We start from the raw sequence: 13,754 nt of genomic DNA, 5'->3' as shown, positions 1-13,754 counted from the left end.
AGGTAGCTGGTAGCTGAGCTATGAGGAAGTTTCTTTCTTTCTTTCTTTTTGTTTTTTTTTTGGCTCGGTAAGTTCTGGAGAGAGGAAGTTTCAATATCCAAATACATGTGAATCTACTGGTGAGATTTCATCACATATATTTTCTTTAAAAATTATTTGTAGTTGTCTTGGTATGAGAAGGAGCCAGAGCAAGTGTGTCTCTAGTTCAGTGATCAAGGTCATATCAACATGGCTTCTAGTATGGTTTATCCTTATCCTGTTTTTTTGGACAAAGAGTGAGACATGGTCAAGAGTTGTTTTTGAAAATTTTCTTCTCCCATGGGCTCAGCTGTGTTCTCAGTTTCTAACAACAGAACAGGGGCCTGCACATCTGCAAGGGTTGTTACAAGGCTTTATTAAAACATGATCCACAGCCTTACGTTTCCAAATGTTGCTATGCTGGGTCAGAAACCGGCATGCCACCAGGTGGGAGAGTCCAAGGGCCTGGCCAGGTTCCTGAGTGTGAGATGTCACAGCCATGGGCTCTTCCTACTGGGACTGGGGGTGGTTCAGAGGGACAAGCCTCTTACTTCCCAGCAGGTCAGGAATGATTTGGGAGTCTACAGAGCAGGGACTCCACCCAGACTGGTATATGATGATGACTTTGATGCCAAATAGACCCAATCTAAATCAACAGTTTTCGTCACCAAGGGCTGCCGTCATCAAATCTGCTTCCCATTGATGAAATCACACGCTGAGCCCCAGTCCCCATGGCTCCAAATATGAAGGCCTGAGTGCTTAGGACCCCTGCCCCCTGAGTAGTGTCTTGTTCTCTATACCCTCTCTCCTCACTTTCCCCCATGGAAACCAACTTCTCCTTTGCCCTTTCATAGCTCCAATCTGTCCCAGGTCAGAGTAGCTAGTAGCTGACAGGAATTAATTTGTACCCTAGGTCTGCAGTCCTCACTCCCTGGGCTGTGGCCGAGTACTGATCCGTGGCCTGTTGGGAACTGGGCTTCGTATCACTGCCTGAGCTCCGCCTCCCTTTTCTCTCACCCTCACTATCTGTTGGGGACGGTCTTCCATGAAATTTAGTAGCTGTGTGCTGCACAGCAGGAGGTGAGTGGTGAGCCAGAGAGCGAAGCTTCATCTGTGTTTACAGCTGCTCCCCGTCACGTGCATCACTGCCTGAGCTCTGCCCCCTCTGTCTATGGAAAAACTGTCTTCCATGAAACTGGTCCTGGTGCCAAAAAGGTTGGGGACTGCTGCTCTGAGTAATATAGTTTCATATTATTGGGGGGGGCATTAAAACTTTTGAATATGCAAAGTTGCAAACATATACAAAAGTAGAGAGAATAGTATAATGAACCCCATGTCTGAATCACCAGCTTCAGCAATTAACACACGGAGCAATCTTGTTTCATCTACCCTCACCCCACGTCGAGGTGGTTTTGAAGTAGATCCCGGACACCACATCCTTTCATCTGTAAATATTTCAGTATGTAGCTCTAAGAGATAATGACCTTTTTAAAGAGGATAACTTAAATACCATTCACATCTAAAAATTAACAGCAATTCCTTAATACCTTTAAATATTCACCCATTGTTCAAATTTCTCTGAGTGGCTCATGATTTCTTTATTTGCTCAAATTAGGTCTATGCACTGTAATTTATTGACATTCCTCTTAAGTGTTTTTTAATCTGTAGCAGAGGGTCTCACATTTCAGCATATATTGGAATAATCTGGAGGTTTGTTAGAAGACAGAGTATTGTGTAGTTTATACTGTAGAATTTGTCACAATCTGGGTTTTCCTGAGTGCATCTCTTTGGTGTCTTTTAACATGTTCCTCTGTCCTTCCTATTTCTTATGAATCCACAGATTTGATCAGATTCCAGTTAGATCTATTTTGGCAGGACTACTTTCACTGGCGTTGATAAGGACTTCCAGTAGAAGGCACATATCTGATTGCCTCTCTTTTCTGATGTTAGCAGCCATTGATGATTATTGCATAGATCCATTACTTTTTTAGGGATTGTAATGAATATTCTAGTGCTATTGTTTTTTTCTTTGTTTACTGGCTGACACAGTTTATAAAAAGAAACTTCTTCTCAACATTTATTTTGTTACCCTGATATTTGGTTTGTCTATGAGAGGCAGGATGAATTCTTGATTCCCTTCCTCTTTATTTTCCAGTTTTCAAAATGAGGTGGTTCCCTGTCATCTTTCCAAGATGTGCAGTGAGAGTTGTTTTCTTCTTTGCATGCATTATAAACTCATGACTGAAATATATTTGACATGTGCTATTATCCTAATTAATAATTGCAGTTATTATCCTTATTGTTGCTCATATTGTTCTGTCTTTGGTCCTTGGGCACTGCTTCAAGTTGGCTGATTTCTTTTGAAATGGCCCTAGTCTTCCTTGATGGTTTTCTAGCTACCTTGTTTGTTTTTGCCCCAGCCCTGAAATTAGCCATTTTTTCCCAAGAATCCCTAGTTCCTTCTCATGGGGAATGGTAATTAGAGAACAAAATCTGGTGCTAGGAGTGCTTATTGCTAGTAGCTAGGTCATTGTTTCTTGGCTTTAGTGGCTAAAGATAGGAAATATGGTATTATTTGTATTTTTTAAAAAGATAAAACATTACATGAGTTTATGCTGATACTTCCAATTCAATTCAGGACTACAGTTTTCTTGTGTTTGTTTTAACATAACTTCATTGATCCTATATCTGTTCTCCTTTCTCTTATTATGAAAACCTCCTTCTCAACATCACCAAAATAATTACACATTTTTAAAAATCCTTAAATCCTTCACAATGCCGACACTTCTATAAAACTCTGATTACTGAAAACAGTTAAAATGTTTCTTTTGCAACTCTTTTTGCCCCCAAGGTTTACACCATTAGGGGTACACAGTGAACTTGCTATTTTAATTACTCTTTCTGTGGTACGCTCCAAACTATAATCAAGATTATGTTTATTTACTTCATTTTGCTGACATTTTTAGAGATTGCTTTTTAATTTAAAATGTTTGATAATTATGTAAGCTACATAATTATCCACACAACAAGATGTATTCAGAGAAGTCTATCTTCTGAGCCAGTGCCCTATTTCCTCCTTCTGCCGTAGATAATCAATTTTTCCCCTTTTGCCTTTACATTTAAAAAAATATAAACAAGTGATAAATGAGAGCATACTATGTCACACTTTCCTTTAATCTGTTTTTTTTCCTTGCTTAATATATGGGATATCAATCCATAGAACCGTATAGTATATTCTCCATTATAAAATGTTCCATTGTGAGAACATACCATTGTTTATGCCACCAGTCACTCTTGATTGGCATTTGGGTTGTTTTCAGTCCTCTGCTATTAAAAATATTACAGCAATGTACCTATGTCTTTTGTATTTTTGCCTTTGTATCTCTGGGGACAGTTTTTCCTCTGTAAGAATTATATTACTTTCCATCCCCAGCAGCAATGTGTGGGAGTTCCTGTTCCTAAATCAAAGAAGGCCCCAGTGGTTCCCCTGGTTCTCACATCCGCCCCACCCACCCAACCCTCCTTTGGAAGAACACGGAGGCCCAAGTGGGAGGTTGTTCTACAGAGAGTCCACCTACCTGCTTTGGGCCTCTGAGCAGCAGTCAACAGCCACCAGGTGGTAATGAGAGGCAGGCCAAGTGGATCATGAGCTCTTGAACAATGGAAAGTGAGCTAGGATTTGGGGTGACTTTTAAAAATCGCTTTATTTTTAAAGGGTTACACCTCCAACGCTAGCAAACAAAAAGGAAAATAAACCAAAATCAGAATACCACTGCAGAGTCACAGTAAACTTGATGGGTTTATTGAGAATCTGAGCATATGCCCAAGGAGAGATGTGAGGAAGTCAGAAACTCGAGTGAGTCACTTTCCACAAGCCACTGCCTCAACTTTAGCAAGTGCTCACTGCAGGAATGGAAAGAGGAGCTTTTGGAACTCTTAGCCTGTACATGTGACAATCTCTAAGTGTTTATAAGCTGCATCAATATTCCTGAATGTCTACTGTGTTCTAGGCACTGTTCCAGTTGCTGAAGATACAATGGATGATAAGATTGCCAGAGACACTGACCTCATGGGGCTTACATTTTAGCAAGGGGACAGACAATAGACATGTGAACAGAAAAGTATGTAATGTCAGAGAGGGATGAGTGCTATGAAAATAAAAGCAGTGGAGGAGGGTTGTCAGTATATAGTAAGTGCATATTATATGTAGAAATAGTCATCCCACAGAGTCCCTTGGTATTCCAGGAGCCCCCTGTGGATACAAAAATTCATGGACACTCAAGTCTCTTATATAAAATGACATAGTATTTGCAGATAACCTAGCACATCCTCCTGTATACTTTGAATCATCCCTATATTATAATACCTAATACAAAGTAAATCCCATGTAAATAGTTGTATTGTTTTAAAAATTTGTATTATTTTATAATTTTTCTGAATATTTTTGATCTGCGGTTGATTGACTCCATGGATGCTGACCCTGAGGCCATGGGGGGCCGACTACTTATCATCTCTGTAACTTGGATGTTGCAAACACTGTAATCATGTGTAGTGACAGTTGCATCCCACATCCTCAGTGTTTGGAATTACGACTTAGAATCTCACTTGAGTGTTGAATGAGGTGGTGATGTAAAGCCTTGAATGAGCATATTGGGCTCATGTGCACAAAGGAAAGACATCTTGTCTGTGGAGACAGAACAATGATGCTGATGTGGGAAGAAAGCAAACAACAGGCCATGGGGACTCGGAGGGACAAGGCCTAATTTGTGTCCTGGTTATTATTGCTGGATAAAATGTCTCAACCCTTGGTAGCTTAAAACAATTATTTTATTATGGATTATCATGGATTCCGAGGGCCAGGACTTCAGATAGAGGACGGGGGATGGTTTCATTTGCTCTGCAATGCCTCTGCTTCCCTCTGCTGGGAAGACTCCATGTGTGGGGGCTGGCAGTACCTCAGGGTCATTCACTCACTCTCATGGCTGGCCTGGGCTGGATGACTTGAAGCAAAGGACTCACAGCCAGAACATCTGCCCTTGTGCTCTCCATGTGGCTTAGCCTTCCCAGGGTGGCCTCAGAGTGGTCAGACTTCTGACATGGTGGCTTGGGTTCCTAGCATGGGTGTCCCAGAGAACAATGGGGAAGCTGTACGGTCTCTTATGACTCAACCTTGAAAGTCACATAGACTTGCTATACTGTCTTGGTCAAAGTAGTCACAAGCAGCCACTGAGTCAAGAGAAGCGGACAGGGACCATTGAGTACTCACTGAGCTGAGATGAGTTGAAAGGTTTCAAAGGATTTTATGGCCATGTTTTCAAACTGCTGCTCCTGGTCTCCTGTTTAGGCTTCCAGTGCTTCCTGAAATCTGGCATCAGCCTCTGGATTTTATGAGAGAGCCCTGTGTCCTTTAGTCCTCTTGCATAAGCTCTTTTGGGTCCTTTTCAGACAAATGATCCCTGCCTCAGAGAGGATTTACACTCAGGTTGGGAAGTAAGATCTTCACATATGTCACTAGGCGTTACCTTTGACAATGGCAGAAACCGAGTTAAAATCCAACATGCATGGTGCTGTAGGCTCTCCAAGGTCAGAAGTCAGGGACAACTGCAAGGGTCAGGACCAATTCATGGAGAAGGTGGCACTTGAAATGACTCCTAGTAGAGGAAACCTGATGGGAAATGTGGGCCACATCCTGGCATACCCCCTTTCACAAAGAGGATTTCCTACAAAATCCTGCATCAGCAAAGCCACGAAAATGTTAGCTGAGTTGCAAATAAGAGAGTATGACTTGATAAAAATTAGATTTGAGCTCACAGAATGTTCTGAATCTGACTGCCTTCTATTGAAAAATTAGATCTTAGCAATCTAGTTCCTTATCTCCAGGAAGCTCTTTAGATACACTCTTCAGAGGGAAGTTGGCTCTGTGATATGCCTTGCTCGCTTATGCCAAGATTCACAGCAGCCGCACGGTGGCATGTGTACAATAGCTCGCCTTCCTTCCTCACAGTTGGCTGCGTGGTCAGGCATATTTCTGTGGACAAAGATCTCTGCTTCTTAGACTCATCTGTTTAGGCCAAGCTCAGTATTAGGAGAGTTTTCTCCTCACCCCTTGCTGCGGTCCTGAGTAGGAAGGTCATTTCCTGTGTGCCTTCCTTCATTCCTGCCTTCAGTGCAGGGGGAGTGGCACACCTGGTTGGGACTGGGCCTTGAAAGCTGGTACAAACAAGAATCTTGCCCTCTAGGGAGTCTCTCTCATGCCAAAGCTGGTTTTTTGGTGGTTTGGGCAGTCTGTGTCCATGGGGCAGCTGTATCTCTGCAGTTCCCTGGCTGTGTGGTGATTCCACACGTTTCACGTTCAATCTCAGTCTCTGTGTTTCCCCAGTGCAGCTGAGTCTCAGAGTGCAACCCCAAATGCCCAGAGCCCTGAGTGACCTGGCCCCGGCCTACCCTGTGGACCTCAGCTCATCCCCATTATTCATGACACGCCCAAATGCACTGACCCTCTTCCTGTCCCTGGCCCTGCAAGCCCATTCCCACCTCAGGCCTTTGGTATTTGCCACTTCTTCCCTCAACTCTCCACCTGGTGGAGGCTCAAATGCCCCTCCTCAGAGAGGCCTCCCCAACCACCTCCCCACTGCTGCTGTCCCGTCCCCACCTTTCTTGGTGACCCCACCCTGCTTCATTTTCCTTAAAAGCACTTTTCACTGCCTGCAACGATTGCTTCTGTTTACCTGGATTTTTCCCTCTCCTCGGGGTGTGGACCCTGTTGGTTGCCCATCCAGTATCCGTGGCCCTTTTCCACCTTCTGGAAAGAAGCCTGTTTTGCTCATACCCCTTCTACCCCTGTTATGGGCTGAATTGTACCCACCCACCCCCCTGAAAATTGAGATGTTGAAGTCTTAACCTCCAGTACCCGAGAATGTGACTGCATGTGGGGACAGGGTCTTTAAAATGAGTTTTAGCGTGGGCCCTAGTCCAATATGCCTGGTGTCATATGAGAAGGAATTAGAAGACAGACACACAGGGAGGACTATATGAAGACACAGGAGGGAGAAGACAGCCATCTACAAGCCAAGGAGAGAGGCTTCAGAAGAAACCAACCCCACCCACACCTTGATCTCAAACTTCCAGTCTCCAGAATTGTGAGAGAATAAATTTCTGTTGTTTGTATCACCAGGCCCACCGTAGTCTGTTACGGCACTTCTAGCTAACTAATACCTCATTCCAGCCTGTGTCGCAGAGGAAGGTGACCGCTCACCCCTCACCCTCCAGACGCCAAAGGCCACTACAATGAATCACACTTGGCCCAAGAGCAGCAGAGACCCCCGCTACGAGAGCCAGCATGAAGGGCATTCCTAGGGTGACTGCTAGGTGTCAGGGATTGTCCCAGGCAGAGTGAAGGGAAGGGCTTTCTTATTGCATGATTGCAGTGGTCTCTTTGTTTTGCACTGAATGAGAGGAAATATGTCATCACGGTTGCTGCTGGAAGACATTTTTTTTTGACGAGGGAAGCCAGTGTAAGGAAAAAGCCTCCTGGTGAAAGGGAGAACCAAGGGAAAGGAGGCCAGGTTCCCAGGTGAAATACGCTTGGACTCTTTCCTGCCCTGGCCTTCCTGTTAGGTGAGATAACGTGGGTATGGTTTAAATGGGTTTCAGAGGGAGTTCTTATTTGCAGCCAAAAGCATCCTTATGGACCAGACCTGCTGGAATCCCAGCTCCAGAAGAGCAGGCATCTTGTCTGCATGCTCGCTGAGGCAGCTCCAGCGCCGGCCTGCCCCACGGGCAAGGCAGTGCACAAGCCACGAAACAGTTGACGTGTGTGGCAGACAGCAAATTTGGCCAAATACTTCCTCCTCGCCGTCTTTGTAGACTGGCGCGTCTGCCCCCTTGTGGTTGGGCGTGGCAGTGCGACTAGTGCTGGCTCAGAAGAAGTGCGGGTCTCCTGCCGGCCAAGCGCCGCCTTGCAGATGTTGAGACCCCGGAGTTCTCTCTCGTCTCCTATGGCAACTGGCCCCACTCAGCGTGGAGGCTGCCCTGTCAGCTCAGGTGCCTGAGCGATCACGCAAAACGGCTGACACGCAATGCACAGAAGCATAAGCAAAAAATGGTCCTTTGTTGTTTTAAGCTACAGAGATTTTAGGGTTGTTGGTTACTCCAGCATAACTATCCTGACTGATTCAGGGCAGAAACGGAATAAACAAAATAAGAGACTCTCTCCATCACTGATGAGATTATGCTATGGACTGAGGAGTGGAACACATTCAACTGCTTACACCTGCTTTACAAAAAAAATTATTTTTTAAATTGCAAAACTGGGGCTACAGCGGTTTGGTCTCAGAGACTAGAGTAACCTTCCCAGCATTACGGGCGAGTCTGAGGAAGTCCTCAAGGCCAAGCCTCAGCTCTATCCCAACCTCCGGCCTTGGGAGCATAATAGGTTTATGTTCTGGGTTGAATTGTGTCCCCCCAAAAGATATGTTCAAGTCCTAACATATGGTACCTGTGAATGTGATCTTATGTGGAAAGAGTCTTTACAGGTGTAATTAGTTGAGATGAGGTCATCTTACAATGACTGGCGTCCATAAGAGAAAACAGAGACAGACACACAGGGAGAGAAGATGGAGGCAGAGACTGAGTCACGCTTTCCCAGCCAAGGAAAGCAAGGATTGCTGGCCACCACGGGAAGCCGGGGAAAGGCAGAGGAGGCTCATCCCTCATAGCCTTCAGAGGAAGTGTGGCCCTGCAGATGCCTTGATTTCTAACTTATAGCCTCCAGAACAGTGGGAGAACGCCACCCAGCGTTACTTTGTTCTGACAGCTGAAGGCCAGTCACCTCGCCTCACTGGGAGTCGTCCCCATTCTGGGGAGCATGACAGCCACCAACTCCAACCAGACACCTACTTCACTTCAAGAGTCCATATCCCAGCTTAGCCATCCCGTTCTTTGCCAATAATCTTGGAGCAAGAAAATGACTTTATTGGGGTAATTGCAGCTAAATATAGAGTCAGAGAGGAAAGCGATTTTGCAATGACTGCAGAGTCACACTGGGACATTCAGGAGGCTGATTTTCAAACATTGTGGCCTTTTAGTTTTTTCTGAAAGAGACATTGACTAATTTTACAACTAGTAATGAAATAATTCTACTTACTTCAGCAGTAAAAGATGAAACAAGGGGCTCAATCAGCATATTTCATAAAGAGATTCATTGACTCCAGGGTAAGGGAGGATTTTTGACTCCTAATCCCAACTCTGGATAAGCCTAGAGGACGGCAAACAAAATCAAAGGCATTCTCTCCTCAGAATCTGCAGGATCAAAAATACCTCCTCCCCACGTTTCCTCCCCCAACACCCTGTCCTCCACCTCTCCAGCTATGTTCCTGCAGCTGACAGTGGCACTGTTCTCACCCCTGCTATAGTCTGAATATTTATGTCCCCCCACCCTCCAAATTCATGTGTTGAAGCCTGATCCCCAAGGTGATGGCATCAGGAGATGGCGCTTTAGGGAGATGATTTGGTCATGAAGGTAGAGCTCTCATGAATGGAATTAATGCCCTTATAAAAGAGACCCCAGAGATCTTGTCCAACCCCTTCTATCACATGAGGACACAGCAAGAAGGTGTCACTATGGACAAGGAAACGGGCCCTCACCAGACACCAAATCTGCTGGTCCTTTGATCTTGGATAGTCCAGGCTTCAGAACTGTGAGAAATAAATTGCTGTTGTTTATAAGCCACCCAGTCTAAGGTAGTTTGTTATAACAGCCTGCATGGACTAAGAGACACCCTCAGTAAAGCCAGGGAAACCTTTCTCCTCTGTGGGCTACCAGTGAGCTAGTCAGGCTAACTCAAATCCATTGGAATCTCTGTTTTATTAAGTGCAGGTGGCATTGCAGAGCAGGGGAAGGACCGTGTGGGTTCCATCTGCATCCTGATTGAAGTCAGGTTCTGCCCTAAGAACCAGAGGGCACGGCCCACATTTCCTTTTCTTCTTAGACAAACAAAAGGGAAAAACAATTTATAATCTAGATCAAAAGTGAGTCAAAAGAGAAATGGGCAAGAATATTCCACAGAAATTCCTCCCAGATCAGAGCCTTCCCCATGCCTGAGAAATTGCCCAGGGCATCTTGTTCCCATTGTCATGCATGTGTGCAGCTCTCCCTCTTGACACTGACAGTAGACAGTTGTCAAGTGGGCAGGGTCATTTCCCAGTGTCCCTCTACTCTCTCATTTGCCACACTTTCCCTGTAACAGCATGAAAAACTGCTCTGCTGGCAGCAAGGCTGTTGGGGAGAACTGAAAATTGAAGCAGAAACCACATTTTTCAACATGGCTATTCTAGGACTCAAAACCCATAAAGGATACCCATTCAGAACATGAACGTCATGAACCATCTAAACATAAATTCTCCTAATCTCTGCTCACTCATACAATCAGGCAAGACCATGGACTCTTCCAGTAACTCTAGTTTAAGAAATCTGACCCACCTCTCCCAGGGCCATTCCATGACCTACTATGGTTTTAAATACCCTGTTACTACCTTTCCCTAATTCCTGTTGAGATGTCCTCCAGTTTCTTTCTGCCATGGTTTGAATGTGTCCTCCAAACGTTCATGTGTTGGTAACTTAATCCCTCTTCCCTCATGAGTGGATTAATGTTGCTATCACAGGAGTGAGTTCCATATCATGGGATTGGCTTGGCTATAAAAGCAGCTCTCTCTGGCTCTCTTGCTCTTGCCCTCTCACCGTGTGATGCCACCACCATGTTATGACATAGCAAGGCCACACCAGCTATGCCAGTGTTATGCTCTTAGATGTCCCAGCCTCCAGAACCGTGAGCTAAATACATTTCTTTTCTTTGTAAATTACTCAGTCTGTGGTTTTCTGTTATAGCAACAGAAAACAGACTAAGACACCCCTATATGCAATCTCTCCTGCTGCAGCAGATAGGGAGCCTGACTTTGTTGACTATCAGTGGGTTCCTGGTGGTCTTTGACTGATGGACACCAACTCCCAACTTGAGCAACCAGTGGTCTCAACCATGGCCCCTGAATCCATTGGAGTGTGGCGATCAGCTGAGGTGTGTATCAGGTAGTTGGTGGCTAGTACTAATTAAGATTCCCGAGTCTGAAAATAATGAAAAGAGTATGACTTGCTCAGGAAGAACTGTGCAAAGTCATGGAGGACACGTCACATGTGCGTGGGAATGTCACATATAGGGTAGCATGTATGTGCCTGGCTTATGCGAAGGGAACCACCAGCTGCATTCATGACCACCCTCCTTCATTTCTGCCTTTGTCTGGGCAATTCTTGAATTACCGGTGCTGAAGGTCACATCGCCCCTTCTGTGTTGTTTCATGGATTGGCCTCTACCATTTCGAGGATTAACCATTTTTTAAAATCCTTTTTATTCTTTCTTTCACCCAAAGGTCTACCATTTTTTTAAATGGTTGGATGGCAAAAAAAAAGCCACAAAAAACAAACAAACAAAAAAAACCCAAACAAGCAAACAGTACCCTTTTCAATGTTTTAAATGTCGATGATTTAATGCATATTGAGCAAGTACATTTTCTGCGCTTGATCCGAGGAGGGAATACAGCCTTGAGTAAGGGAGAGACATCGACCACCTAGTGCTGCTTCCAGCATGTCAGGGAGGACAATTTCAGACAAAGAGTGTGCGGGCTGCTGAGATTCAAGGTGGGTGGAGGTGAGGGGTGCCCTTGCCTGGCTCACGAAGGCTACCCCCTGACAACAGAGATGTGAGTGAGGCCTCGGAGGCAGGAGGTGGGGCCCAGTGACTGCTGTCCTGCACCCCCACTGCAGATCCTGTGCTATGACCTGGAGGGTCCTAAACAACAGACCCTTGCTAATTCGTGGGTGGGACCGGGAGGGCTGTTTCATGGCCCGTTGTGCAGCTCCCACACCACGGCCTTGTCACAGCTCCAGTATCCTCCTTACCGAACTTTAACAGAACAAGTCCACGGGCACTAGCAGTGTCTTCCCAGCTGGATTTCTCCCAGGCCTCCCATTTGTCCCAGGGAACCGCTGCCCCGCCTTGCTGTTCCAGCCCCTGGACAGGAGGTCTGCACGTCCCATTTAAAAAGTCAAGGGCATTTCCCCCCTTCTTCCTTCTTCCCCCCTTCAGGTTTAGGTGTAGGGCGCATCCCAAAGAACACAGCCCTCCGGAACTCCTGGTAGTCCAGAGAGGTGGGAGGCGGGGGAGGTTGGGCAGGATTCTGTTTCCCGAGGGGCTGCTCACATCATCTCCTCAACTTGGGGAGAACATAGAATCCTTCACAGCCGCACAAGGACGGGCATTGAGTCTCCGAGAAAATACGGAATTCACAGCTACCAGGCCTTCCTCCTTCACAGACTGAAATGACTGTTTTATGTGTATTTGGCTGAAATAAGGAGCATTTCTGTTGATTCCGGGTCTACCTAACTGAGTTCAGCTAAACAAGGAAGTTTAAATTGGCTTGCAGTCCACGGGCATATGGAAGGCTGAAAAGAGCTGGTGTGTCAGCAGACATGGGGCTGAATCACAGACTTGTTCAGGAAGTCCAAGATTAAAGTCCGGTTTAAATTATTATGTAACAGATATACCTGCCAAGCAACACATCCAAGCAAATAAATTTGAAATGTTTTTGCGTAGGATACAGCTGGGATACAAAGCTTGTATTTATTTAAGACTTATGGGAATGGTAAATAAGATCACTTCTATGGAATTCCTTAAAAAGGCAGTTTCAAAATTTGGAGTAAGGAGTAAAGGTCCCTAATATTAACAGACTAGGATCTTCCTGTCAACAGTCGGATGCACTTTATCCAGTAATCATTGACTGTCTCAATCGTCTAGGTGCAATTGTTTTCCCTAGGAAGATGATGAGTCCCTGGCATGACAGGCAGGGAAACGGGATTCTGAAATAAAAGTACTAGAAGATGGCATATGTTCAGCATTCATACCAGTCATAAATAAATGAATATATATTTCTACTTATATATACATATGTATGAAATATATTTAGACATACACATTTTTCTATAGTGCAGGTATTTAAAAAAAGGTATTGTGATGTCAAACAATACTTAAGAATGAACCAGAGTTTCTACTTCTGGAATAGCAGAGTAAGAATCTACAAAAATCCACCCCTCCATAAAAGGCATAAGAACACTGGCAAAAATAGTCAAAATCAACTTTTTCAGACTCTGGAAACTAAAGGCTTGCAACAATTTGAAGAGAATTTATTCAAGCAAAACAGCTGAATCTTAGTGGAATGCTTGTCGCATTTTATCTTCCCTAATCTCATTTTCCTTTTCCTAGCAACAGAGCATGAACCTTGAAAACCAAAAGCACTGCAACTTTAATAGCTGTGAAAACCAGTACCTACTAGTCAGTGGAGTGGGTAGAACAGGTCTGGAGCTTCTCAAAAGCCCCATTCCCCGAAACAGTCACTATTCGATCTGTCTAAGAGCTCACTGAATAGCCAGCTCACTCAGGACCTGGCTTCATTTGACCAGACTGAAGAGCTTACTGTGTGAATATCCCTACCATTTGTCAAAAACGATCAGCAGCAATTGTTTCACATTGCAACTGGAGGTGGTATTACCAGTCAGACCCAACAAGAGGCTGACCAAGGCTGGGCATGGTGGCTCACTCCTGTAATCCTAGCACTCTGGGAGGCTGAGGTGGGAGGATTGCTTGAGCTCAGGAGTTTGAGGTTTCTGTGAGCTAAGCTGATGCCATGGC

Source organism: Lemur catta, chromosome 4, assembly GCF_020740605.2.
Source record: "Lemur catta isolate mLemCat1 chromosome 4, mLemCat1.pri, whole genome shotgun sequence".
Taxonomy (NCBI): domain Eukaryota; kingdom Metazoa; phylum Chordata; class Mammalia; order Primates; family Lemuridae; genus Lemur; species Lemur catta.
The sequence above is the reverse complement of the archived record's forward strand: the minus strand, read 5'-3'. Positions refer to the sequence as shown.